Source organism: Elephas maximus, chromosome 3 (genome assembly GCF_024166365.1).
Source record: "Elephas maximus indicus isolate mEleMax1 chromosome 3, mEleMax1 primary haplotype, whole genome shotgun sequence".
Lineage (NCBI taxonomy): Eukaryota > Metazoa > Chordata > Mammalia > Proboscidea > Elephantidae > Elephas > Elephas maximus.
Genome location: NC_064821.1, coordinates 207,174,757 through 207,188,465, shown reverse-complemented (window position 1 = coordinate 207,188,465; position 13,709 = coordinate 207,174,757).

Here is a 13,709-nt window from a genome sequence, read left to right as displayed (position 1 = left end):
TTTGTCCTTTTGCCTCTGACTAATTTCACTCAGCATAATGCCTTCCAGGTTCCTCCATGTTATGAAATGTTTCAGAGATTCGTCACTGTTCTTTATTGATGCGTAGTATTCCATTGTGTGAATATACCACAATTTATTTACCCATTCATCCGTTGACGGACACCTTGGTTACTTCCAGCTTTTTGCTATTGTAAACAGAGCTGCAATAAACATGGGTGTGCATATATCTGTTTGTGTGAAGGCTCTGGTATCTCTAGGGTATATTCCGAGGAGTGGGATTTCTGGGTTGTATGGTAGTTCTATTTCCAACTGTTTAAGATAACGCCAGATAGATTTCCAAAGTGGTTGTACCATTTTACATTCCCACCAGCAGTGTATGAGAGTTCTAATCTCTCCACAGCCTCTCCAACATTTATTATTTTGTGTTTTTTGGATTAATGCCAGCCTTGTTGGTGTGAGATGGAATCTCATCGTAGTTTTAATTTGCATTTCTCTAATGGCTAATGATCGAGAGCATTTTCTCATGTATCTGTTGGCTGCCTGAATATCTTCTTTAGTGAAATGTGTGTTCATATCCTTTGCCCACTTCTTGATTGGGTTGTTTGTCTTTTTGTGGTTGAGTTTTGACAGAATCATGTAGATTTTAGAGATCAGGCGCTGGTTGGAGATGTCATAGCTGAAAATTCTTTCCCAGTCTGTAGGTGGTCTTTTTACTCTTTTGGTGAAGTCTTTAGATGAGCATAGGTGTTTGATTTTTAGGAGCTCCCAGTTATCGGGTTTCTCTTCATCATTTTTGGTAATGTTTTGTATTCTGTTTATGCCTTGTATTAGGGCTCCTATGGTTGTCCCAATTTTTTCTTCCATGATCTTTATCGTTTTAGTCTTTATGTTTAGGTCTTTGATCCACTTGGAGTTAGTTTTTGTGCATGGTGTGAGGTATGGGTCCTGTTTCATTCTTTTGCAAATGGATATCCAGTTATGCCAGCACCATTTGTTAAAAAGACTATCTTTTCCCCAATTAACTGACACTGGTCCTTTGTCAAATATCAGCTGCTCATACTTGGATGGATTTATATCTGGGTTCTCAATTCTGTTCCATTGGTCTATGTGCCTGTTGTTGTACCAGTACCAGGCTGTTTTGACTACTGTGGCTGTATAATAGGTTCTGAAATCAGGTACAGTGAGGCCTCCCACTTTCTTCTTTTTCAGTAATGCTTTGCTTACCTGGGGCTTCTTTCCCTTCCATATGAACTTGGTGATTTGTTTCTCTATCCCCTTAAAATATGACATTGGAATTTGGATCGGAAGTGCGTTATATGTATAGATGGCTTTTGGTAGAATAGACATTTTTACTATGTTAAGTCTTCCTATCCATGAGCAAGGTATGTTTTTCCACTTAAGTATGTCCTTTTGAATTTCTTGTAGTAGAACTTTGTAGTTTTCTTTGTATAGGTCTTTTACATCCTTGGTAAGATTTATTCCTAAGTATTTTATCTTCTTGGGGGCTACTGTGAATGGTATTGATTTGGTTATTTCCTCTTCGGTGTTCTTTTTGTTGATGTAGAGGAATCCAAGTGATTTTTGTATGTTTATTTTATAACCTGAGACTCTGCCAAACTCTTCTATTAGTTTCAGTAGTTTTCTGGAGGATTCCTTAGGGTTTTCTGTGTATAAGATCATGTCATCTGCAAATAGTGATAACTTTACTTCCTCCTTGCCAATCCGGATACCCTTTATTTCTTTGTCTAGCCTAATTGCCCTGGCTAGGACTTCAAGCACGATGTTGAATAAGAGTGGTGATAAAGGGCACCCTTGTCTGGCTCCCGTTCTCAAGGGAAATGCTTTCAGGTTCTCTCCATTTAGAGTGATATTGGCTGTTGGCTTTGCATAGATGCCCTTTATTATGTTGAGGAATTTTCCTTCAATTCCTATTTTGGTAAGAGTTTTTATCATAAATCGGTGTTGGACTTTGTCAAATGCCTTTTCTGCATCAATTGATAAGATCCTGTGGTTTTTGTCTTTTGTTTTATTTATGTGATGGATTACATTAACGGTTTTTCTGATATTAAACCAGCCTTGCATACCTGGTATAAATCCCACTTGATCATGGTGAATTATTTTTTTGATGTGTTGTTGGATTCTATTGGCTAGAATTTTGTTGAGGATTTTTGCATCTATGTTCATGAGGGATATAGGTCTATAATTTTCTTTTTTTGTAATGCCTTTACCTGGTTTTGGTATCAGGGAGATGGTGGCTTCACAGAATGAGTTGGGTAGTATTCCGTCATTTTCTATGCTTTGGAATACCTTCAGTAGTAGTGGTGTTAACTCTTCTCTGAAAGTTTGGTAGAACTCTGCAGTGAAGCCACCCAGGCCAGGGCTTTTTTTTGTTGGAAGTTTTTTGATTACCGTTTCAATCTCTTTTTTTGTTATGGGTCTATTTAGTTGTTCTACTTCTGTATGTGTTAGTTTAGGTAGGTAGTGTTTTTCCAAGAATTCATCCATTTCTTCTAGGTTTTCAAATTTGTTAGAGTACAATTTTTCGTAGTAATCTGAAATGATTCTTTTAATTTCATTTGGTTCTGTTGTGATGTGGTCCTTCTCGTTTCTTATTCGGGTTATTTGTTTCCTTTCCTGTATTTCTTTAGTCAGTCTAGCCAATGGTTTATCAATTTTGTTAATTTTTTCAAAGAACCAACTTTTGGCTTTGTTAATTCTTTCAATTGTTTTTCTGTTCTCTAATTCATTTAGTTCAGCTCTAATTTTTATTATTTGTTTTCTTCTGGTGCCTGATGGGTTCTTTTGTTGCTCACTTTCTATTTGTTCAAGTTGTCGGGACAGTTCTCTGATTTTGGCTCTTTCTTCTTTTTGTATGTGTGCATTTATCGATATAAATTGGCCTCTGAGCCCTGCTTTTGCTGCATCCCAGAGGTTTTGATAGGAAGTGTTTTCATTCTCGTTGCATTCTATGAATTTCCTTATTCCCTCCTTGATGTCTTCTATAACCCAGTCTTTTTTCAGGAGGGTATTGTTCATTTTCCAAGTATTTGATTTCTTTTCCCTAGTTTTTCTGTTATTGATTTCTAGTTTTATTGCCTTGTGGTCTGAGAAGATGCTTTGTAATATTTCGATGTTTTGGATTCTGGAAAGATTTGTTTTATGACCTAATATGTGGTCTATTCTAGAGAATGTTCCATGTGCGCTAGAAAAAAAAGTATACTTTGCAGCAGTTCGGTGGAGAGTTCTGTATAAGTCAGTGAGGTCAAGTTGGTTGATTGTTGTAAGTAGGTCTTCCGTGTTTCTATTGAGCTTTTTACTGGATGTCCTGTCCTTCTCCGAAAGTGGTGTGTTGAAGTCTCCTACTATAATTGTGGAGGTGTCTATCTCACTTTTCAATTCTGTTAAAATTTGATTTATGTATCTTGCAGCCCTGTCATTGGGTGCATAAATATTTAATATGGTTATGTCTTCCTGATTAATTGTCCCTTTTATCATTATATAGTGTCCTTCTTTATCCTTTGTGGTGGATTTAAGTCTAAAGTCTATTTTGTCAGAAATTAATATTGCTACTCCTCTTCTTTTTTGCTTATTGTTTGCTTGGTATATTTTTTTCCATCCTTTGAGTTTTAGTTTGTTTGTGTCTCTAAGTCGAAGGTGTGTCTCTTGTAGGCAGCATATAGATGGATCGTGTTTCTTTATCCAGTCTGTGACTCTCTGTCTCTTTATTGGTGCATTTAGTCCATTTACATTCAGGGTAATTATAGATAAATAAGTTTTTAGTGCTGTCATTTTGATGCCTTTTCATGTGTGTTGTTGGCCATTTCATTTTTCCACATACTTTTTTGTGCTGAGACGTTTTTCTTAGTAAATTGTGAGATCCTCATTTTCATAGTGTTTGACTTTCTGTTAGTTGAGTCGTTACGTTTTTCTTGGCTTTTATCTTGAGTTATGGAGTTGTTATACATTTATGTGGTTACCTTATTATTTACCCCTATTTTTCTAAGTAAAAACCTAACTTGTATTGTTCTATATCGCCTTGTATCACTCTCCATCTGGCAATTCAATGCCTCCTGTATTTAGTCCCTCTTTTTGATTATTGTGATCTTTTACCTATTGACTTCCATGATTCCCTGTTATGTGTATTATTTTATTTATTTATTTTTAGTTAATCTTAATTTGTTTGTTTTTGTGATTTTCCTATTTGAGTTGATATCAGGACGTTCTGTTTTGTGACCTTGTATTGTGCTGGTACCTGATATTATTGGTTTTCTGACCAAACAATATCCTTTAGTATTTCTTGTAGCTTTGGTTTGGTTTTTGCAAATTCTCTAAACTTGTGTTTATATGTAAATATCTTAATTTCGCCTTCATATTTCAGAGAGAGTTTTGCTGGATATATGATCCTTGGCTGGCAGTTTTTCTCCTTCAGTGCTCTGTATATGTCGTCCCATTGCCTTCTTGCCTGCATGGTTTCTGCTGAGTAGTCTGAACTTAATCTTATTGATTCTCCCTTGAAGGAAACCTTTCTTTTCTCCCTGGCTGCTTTTAAAATTTTCTGTTTATCTTTGGTTTTGGCGAGTTTGTTGATAATATGTCTTGGTGTTTTTCTTTTTGGATCAATCTTAAATGGGGTTCGATGAGCATCTTGGATAGATATCCTTTCGTCTTTCATGATGTCAGGGAAGTTTTGTGTCAGGAGTTCTTCAACTATTTTCTCTGTGTTTTCTGTCCCCCCTCCCTGTTCTGGGACTCCAATCACCCGCAAATTATCCTTCTTGATAGAGTCCCACATGATTCTTAGGGTTTCTTCATTTTTTTTAATTCTTTTATTTGATTTTTTTTCAGCTATGTTGGTGTTGATTCCCTGGTCCTCCAGAAGTCCCAGTCTGCATTCTAATTGCTCGAGTCTGCTCCTCTGACTTCCTATTGCATTGTCTAATTCTGTAATTTTATTGTTAATCTTTTGGATTTCTACATGCTGTCTCTCTATGGATTCTTGCAACTTATTAATTTTTCCACTATGTTCTTGAATAATCTTTTTGAGTTCTTCAATAGTTTTATCAGTGTGTTCCTTGGCTTTTTCTGCAGTTTGCCTTATTCCGTTTGTGGTGTCTTGAAGCATTCTGTAAATTAGTTTTTTATATTCTGTATCTGATAATTCCAGGATTGTATCTTCATTTGGGAAAGATTTTGATTCTTTTATTTGGGGGGTTGGAGAAGCTGTCATGGTCTGCTTCTTCATGTAGTTTGATATGGACTGCGGTCTCCGAGCCATCACTGGGAAACTAGTTTTTCCAGAAAATCCGCTAAAAAAAAAATGCAGTCAGATCCCTATCAGAGTTGTCCCTCTGGCTCAGGCTATTTGGATGTTAATGAAGCCGCCTGGGGAGGGTGGGGGAGGGGTCATAGAGATAGGAGAGTAGCACCTCAGAATATAGCCAGAGTTGCTTGTCTTGCTTGGAATGACTATTATATCTGAGATTTCCGAGGGGAACGTCGCCTATGTGTGCTGGCTGTGTGGAGATTGCCCCCGGGGGGTCTGGCCCACTGGAGTCACGGTCAGATCCTCCGCTGTCAGCCCCACGCCCAAGGTTAAGGTTCCCCTACTGGGACGGTGCACTCCTGACTCCAAAATCAGTCGCTGCCTCCTGGGGACTCCCCTTCCCACCAGCTGCATTGCCGCGCCGCCTCCGCGAACCGGCTGGGCTTCCCCCGGGTCAGCTCAGGATAGCGGAGCAGCTCCCCGCGCCTGCACCGCGACCTCGCGTCCTGGCTGGGATGCCGCTCTCCCCGCTCCAAGACCAGTCACTGCCTCCCGGGGACTTCTCCCACTGGCTGCACCGCCAGCCGCTGCGCGAACCGGCTGGGCCCCCCCCCAGGGTCAGTTCAGGGGGGTGGAGCTGCTCCCTGCTCTTACGCGGTGCCCGCGCCCCACCAAAATCCCGGCGGGACAGCTCCCCGGCTGGGACGCTGCTCTCCCCGCTCCAAGACCAGTCACTGCCTCCCGGGGACTTCTCCCACCGGCTGTGCCGCCATGCCGCCCGCGCGAACTGGCTGGGCCCCCTCCCGGAATGAGTTTGGGGGCTAGGGGTGGACCCCTTGTTTGTGTCGTCTGCCCCCCTGGGCTCTGCCCCAAATCGGGTGCCGAAGTTCACCTGACTGGTACGCTGGCTCCAGGCTCTGAAAACAATCGCTGCCTCCCCGTATTTGTTCGTTCTCTGTCTCTAAATCTGTGTTTGTTGATCAGAGTTCGCAGATTGTTATGTATGTGATCGATTCACTTGTTTTTCTGAGTCTTTGTTGCAAGAGGGATCCGCAGTTGCGTCCACCTAGTCCGCCATCTTGGCCCCGCCAACAATTATTTTTGAAATATATCCAAGGGCCCTTCTGCTGATTTATTTTTTTTGTTGTTGTAATTTTAATTTCTAGGAAGTCTTACTGCTTTTCTGTTCTCTTATTGTAATACTCGATTCTGAGTTTGGCTTATCTGTACCTATACTTGTATCTTATCTTTAGGAGGATATACTGTGGTTTTGTTTGTTAATTTGACCTTTTCTGGTTCCTGTTGAAGGAGCCCTAGCAGCACAATGGCTAAAGTGCTAGGTCGTTAGCCAAAAGTTTCTCAGCTCAAACCCACCAGCTGCCCTGTGGGAGGAAGATGCCTCAGTCTGCTTCCATAATGATTACATCCTTGGGGCAGTTTTACTTTGTCCTATAGGGTCACAATGAGTCAGAATCAACTCAATGGCAATGGGGTTGGGTTTGGGTTTTGTTCCTTGTAGAACTATTTGCTTCCTCCAGGAGGGTTTCTTTTTTCTGTTTGTTTGCTTTTTCCTGATCCCTCATTTATTTTCGTAGCTTTCCTCAAAGCCTGGCAATTCTTTCTTTCATGTTCATACTTAATTTGGGGGTAGAGATAATTGTCAGTTGTTGAGCTTCCCAATAGGGTGATCAGGGGATGAAGCAAACTCTTCATTGGGGGACCTCAAATGTCAGAATGTGGGGTCTTTTCTCTAAAGAAGAATTCTTCAATTTCCTGCCTGGGTGCAGTGAGCAGAGAAGGATAATTAGGCAGGGCTGAGCATATTCTGGGGAGGAGGAAGAAGTGGTGTTGAAGGCCTCTGTGGATTTACTCCTCCCTTCTTTAGCTCCTCTCCACTCTTCTTAGGAATTCCCACTTCCTGGGACGAAGGGCAGATTGGCAGGAGAGATATAAGTACTTGCCTGTGCAGGGTGAGGAAGAGAATTTGGGGGAGGTCTGACTTCTCTGTGAAACATCTTTCAACCATTCTTCCTCTCTTTGACCCCCCCCCCGCCCCGGCCAACAGCCTTGCTTTTTATTGTATTGAACCTCTCTCTTGGAGTCTTTAGGTGGCACAAATGGTTAAGTGCTTGAATACTAGCTGAACAGTTGGTAGTTCAAACCCACCCAGAGGCACCTTGGAAGACAGACCTGTTGATGTACTTTGGAAAGGTCAGAGCCTTGAAAACCCTATGGAGCAGTTCTACTTGGCACACAAGGGGTCACCATGAGTTGAAATCAACTTGATGGCTGCTAACAACCACCAGGTGTCTATTTGGTGCATTGGTTTCCTTTGGATCAGAATTCCTCTCTACAGGCACTTGAGTGTAATTTCTCCACTCAACTTTGTCAATGAGCTTTTCTGCCTCTGCTTGCCATTTCCCAAAATTTGTTGGCTTCTGTTCTCTTTGCCCTTTGGGCTGATGCCTTTGTAAAATCATCTTATAATCATTTTGGTGGGATTTCTGGAGAAAGGATAAAAACAAATGCAGTCAATGAATCATTCTTAATTTGAAGTCTCACTTCCTATCTTTGTTTTCAACTTTTTAAAATGAGCATATACTATGTTTATAATGGGGAATTAAACTTTAATATTTTTAAGTGGATAATTAAAAAGCGATAAGACAAAAAGACCAAAAATTAGAAAGAAATTGACAAAAGGATTGGCATAAGGTTCATAAAAAAGTTTACAAATGTCCCTTAAACATGAACAGATGCTCAACTTTACTCATAATGTAAGAATTGCAATTAAAGCTATATCCAGATACCACTTCTCACCATTTTGTGAAGTGGTAAACCCATTAACAATATATAAAAGAATAACAATTATTGACGAAGATATTGATTACATACCTAGTACATTGCTGGTTACCCATGGCTGTCAAGTCGATTCCAGCTCATAGCAACCCTATGTAGAACCCTATGTTCAGCCACAGTAGAACTGCCCCATAGGGTTTCCAAGAAGCAGCTGATGGATTTGAACTGCCAACCTTCTAGTCAGCAGCCTGAGCTCTTAACCACTGTGCCACCAGGGCTCCTACAAGTAAAATGTTGTAACCATTTTGCAAAATAGCTTGACAGTTTCTTAAAATGTTAAACATAGATTTATCATACCAAAAAAAAAAACCAAACCAAACCCTGTGCCATCAAGTCGACACCGACTCATAGCGACCCTATAGGACAGAGTAGAACCGCCCCATAGAGTTTCCAAGGAGCGCCTGGCAGATTCGAACTGCCGACCCTGTGGTTAGTGGCTGTAGCACTTAACCACTACGCCACCAGGGTTTCCAGATTTATGATATGACCCAGCAATTCCACCCTGAAAAATCTACCCATAATAAATGAAAACATGACCACACAAAGACTGGTATGTAAATATTCATAGCAGCATTATTCAAAATAACCAAACACTGGAAACAACCCAAAGTTCATCATTCGGTGAATGGGTAAACAGAACGTGATGTATTCACTGGAATTCTATTTGCAGTAAGAAGGGATGAAGTTCTGATAGAGGCTACAACATGGACGAGCCTTGAAAGCATTATGCTGAGTGAAAGAATCCAGATATAATAAATCACATAGTATATGATTCATTCATATGAAATTTCAAAAAAAAAAATCTGTAGAGATAAAAAGTAGATCAGTGTTTGCCTAAGGCTGGAGGTGGGAACAGAAGGTGACCAATAATGGGCATGTGGTTTCTTTTGGGGTGATAGAAGTCTTCTAAAATTAGACTGTGGTGATAGTTGCACAACTTTATAAATTTACTTAAAATGATTGAATTGTGCGCTTAAAGCGAGTGAATTTTATGGCATGTAAATTGACCTCAGTAAAGCTATTTTAGAGAAAGGAAAGTAGGGAGGGAGAAAGGGAGAGGAGGGATGGAGGGAGGTAAAAAGGATAAGAAAGAAGGAAGAAAAAAGGGAGGGAGAGAGAGAGAAAACTGCATTTGGCATTGTGAAAAGTCAAGAATCCAACTACAGAAGCCCTGTGGATTGAGAAGAAACAAATAATCAAATAGAAAGAAAAAAAAAAAAAAGAGAGAGGAAAATGTACAAACCCTAAGATTTCAGAGAAGGGTGGAAGCTTGGCTTTTTCTTGTTTTGGTCTCCAGAGAATGGAGTTATTTAAAATAAAATATAATACAAAATGGAGTTTTGCTAAAATATAGCAACACAGTAGAATATGCATAATTCAGAGTAAGCCAGTCCCAGTGTGAGTCAGATAACAAAACCACAGGAATTACTGAGCCAGCAAATAAAAGAGATGAATGGCACAAGAGGCATCCTTTTTATTCATTTTGAAATAGATCACACAGTAGCTCCCAGGGAACTAAATGAAATTTTAGAGCCCATTATTACAATCGATATATGTTGAGAGTACCGTGTAATCAGAGCTGATTCGATTTTACCCCCCTCTTTTGGGGATAGGTTTTGAGGAAACCCATAAGCCAACTTTGCCTCAAAACATTATAACTGAATACATGCAGGAAGTCATTTGGAAATCTAAAGAACAGAAAATCCCCTTGAAAGAACTGACTCTGCAGAGAATCTGATAGATGGTTTAGTGCAATGATTGCACTCTGATGCTTATCACCGAACAACCAGAAGGAATCATCCTGCTGGTGTGTCCCTTCTGGTTTCGCAAGTGGCCAACATAATGAGAGATTCTCTCCAGTATCCCAGTTAGGGATGATGCCACCATCCAACTTTCCTGTTCCATTAAACCTGAAACATTCTTTTTAACTTCTCAAATCCAACAAATGATGTTAGTAACTAAGAGTGTGGGCTCCAGTGTCAATCGACTAGCTTCACGTCCAGGTGTACACCTTACTGGCTGCATCACCTCAGGGAAACTAACTTCCCAGTTTCCTTATGCTAATGTGGGAATGGTAACAACAGGACCTTTTCAGAGGGGTGATTTTGAGGGTTAAATATGATAACGTAGGGAAAGTGTGTGGACGAGTACATGGCACCTAGTAAAAATTCAGTAAACGTAGGCTAAGATTTCTTCCAAGAGAAAAACATTAATAATGGTTATTATTAATATAAATTATATTTGTTAATATAAATAATATTGTTGCTTATTGTTGTTAGGTGCCACTGAGTTGATTTTGACTCATAGCGACTCCATGTAACAGAGTAGAACTGCCCCATAGGGTTTTCTAGACTGTAATCTTTACAGGAGCAGATTGCCAGGCCTTTCTCCCATGGAAGCACTGGATGAGTTCGAACCACCAAGCTTTTGGTTAGCAGCCAAGTACTTAGCCATTGTGCCAGCAGCACTTCTTAAGATAAATAATAACCACTATTAGTGTTTTTCTTCTGGAAGAAATCTTATTTTACATTTTTGAATTTTTTGTCCACCACCCATCTGTCAGTTTGTCGTACTGTGGTGGCTTTTGTGTTGCTGTGATGCTAGAAGCTATGTCACTGGTACTTCAAATATCAGCAGGATCACCCATGGTGGGTCACCTTTGGTGGACAGTTTTTCAGTGGAGCGTCCAGATTAAGACAGAGTAGGAAGAAAAGCTTGATGATCTACTTCTGAACATTGTTGTTAGCTGCTGTTGAGCCAAATTCATGGTGATCTCAAGCACAACAGGATCAGACAGTAGTAATCTGTAAAGTTTTCATTGGCTGATTTTTCAGAAGTAGATTGCCAGGCCTGTCTTCCTAGTCTCTTAGCACAGTAGCTCCATTGAAAACTGTTCAGCATCACAGTAACATGCAAGCCTCCACTGACAGATGGATAGCGGCTGTGCTTGAGGTGCATTGGACAAGAATTGAACCCAGATCTCCTGCATGGAAGGCAAGAATGCTACCACTGAACCACCATTGCCCTCAAAGCCAATGAAAACCCTATCGATTACAACAGAATATTGTGTGCTGTAGTGCTGGAAGATGAACCTCCTAGTGGCCTCAACAACGGACTCATGCATACCAATGATTGTGATGATGGCGCAGGACCAGGTAACGTTTTGTTCTATTGTTCATGGGGTGCCACGCATTGGAGCTAACTAACAACAGTTATTTTATTATTTACTGCTATGAGACAGGCATTGTGCTAAACATTATTCCATCTAATCTTTATAACCACTAGCCAAGGTATGCTTTGATTCCCACTTTCAGATGAGAAAACTGACGATCAAAGAAGTTAAGTGATTCACACAGAAAATATAGAAATGGGATTTGACCCAGGTCTGTCTTTTATTAAATTCTATCACATCTCTTACAGATAAAATTAAAAATTAAAATATCACCACCTCCGTGACTGGCCACACTTGACCTTACATAACTCCAGTACAAGAATATAACCCAATAATGTTAAGTCTTTTGTGTAGGCCCTTTGAAGAATAAAGCCAGTGCTGGACACTGAAGATACAATGATGAAAGGACATGGACCCATGACCACAATTCTGGAGCATTCACAAGGGCGTAGGAAACGGACAAATAAACACATTGTGTTTGGACAAAGCAAAAAAGAACATGTGCTGAACAGAAGTACAAGAAAAGGCCGTGAGAGAGTGGATGAGGAAGCAATTAATTCTAGCACGAGTGATATGGGAAGCTTCAGGGAGGAGAGGCAGATGAGCTGAGCCTTGAAGGTTGCATAGCTTTTGATTAGTGGAGGAAGTAACAGGTGTTTTGGGCCCAACAGAGGTGAGGAGGAGTGTCATGGATTGAATTATGTCCCCCCAAAATATCTGTCAACTTGGCTGGACCATAAGTCCCAGTGTTGTGTGATTGTCTATCATTTTATGTGATTTCCCTATGTGTGGCAAATCCTGTCACTATGATGAAATGAGATGGATTAGTGGCAGTTACACTAATGAGATCTACAAGATTAGATAGTGTCTTAAGCCAATCTCTTTGAGATATAAAAGAGAGAAGTGTGCAGAGAGACAGGGGGACCTCATACTGCCAAGAAAGCAGTACCGGGAGTAGAGTCCATCCTTTGGACCTGAGGTTTCTGCACTGAGATGCTCCCAGACCAAGAGAAGACTGATGCATCACAAGGACCTTCCTCCAGAGCCAACAGAGGGAAAGCCTTCCCTTGGAGCTGGTGACCTGACTTCAGACTTGTAGCCTACTGGACTGTGAGAGAATGAACTTCTTTTGTTAAAGCCATCCACTGTGGTATTTCTGTTATAGCAGCACTAGATGACTAAGACAGTGAGTGAGCACCCGGCATGTTTGACTACCAGGCAGGTGACAGGTGAAGGAGACTGCAGAATCCACCAGCGCATGTAACGGAAAAGGAGAATGGGAAACTGGCAGAGGTGGAGGGCAGAACAGGAGGCCCCTGGACTCCTTGTTTAAAAGACTGAACTTTTTAAGAGGCCAAGAGGGAGCCACTGAAAGTTTTATGAAGACAAGTATAACAGCTGCCTCACAGAGTAGCTGGTAAAGCAGATTGTTGCAGAGTAGAGACAGGAAGACTGAAGAGAAGGTCACCAAGATAAAAACATTCCACCTCATTCTTGCAGGCAGCTCAGTTCCAAACAATCTCCTGAAAAACAGACATTTGTGTTCATTTATAAAATAAGTAAAATAAACTCACTTTCTAATATTTCCTCAAGGGAAAAATACTGGAGATGAAGAAGTGGCAATTAGAGCCAATATCTATGGCCTCAATCCCTTCTAAAAATCTGTATAGTGTAGTGATTTTTGCAACGTTTGTACAGCCCTGGATTTCCACAGAGATGATGGGGAGGGGAGTGAAGAAGAGGGCACATGGGGCACCTGTCAGTAGCCCACCTTTGTGTCAAAGCAGCCTGCAGGAGAATGTGAGGATCCTGAGGACAGGGATTTTGTTTACCACTCTGCCACTCTCTGGTCAATCTAGCGTGGTGTCTGGCACAGAGCAAGTGCTTGATATTAGTTTGTCTTAGTTATCTAGCGCTGCTATAACAGAAATACCACAAGTGGGTGGCTTTAACAAACAAATTTATTTTCTCACAATTTAGGAGGCTAGAAGTTCAAATTCAGGATAACGGCTCTAGGGGAAGGCTTTTTCTCTCTATTGGCTCTGGGGTAAGGTCCTTGTCTCTTCAGTTTCTGTTTCTTGGTTCCTTGGAGATCTCCATGTGGCTTGGCATCTATCTTCCCCCATCTCTGCTTGCCTAATCTCCATTTATATCTTGTAAGAGATTGCTTAAGACATACCCTCACTAACCCTGCCTCATTAACATAACAAAGATTAGGATTTACAATAGATACTTTTGGGGGATGCAATTCAATCCATAACAAGTTGAATGGGTAAATGAATGAGGAATGTGTGAAGGACTGAACAGATGTTTCTTAACACTGCTGTAACAAATTACCACAAACTGAGTGGCTTAAAACAACACAAATTTATTACCTCACAGGACAGGAGGTCAGAAGTCCAAAATGAGTCTTTTGGG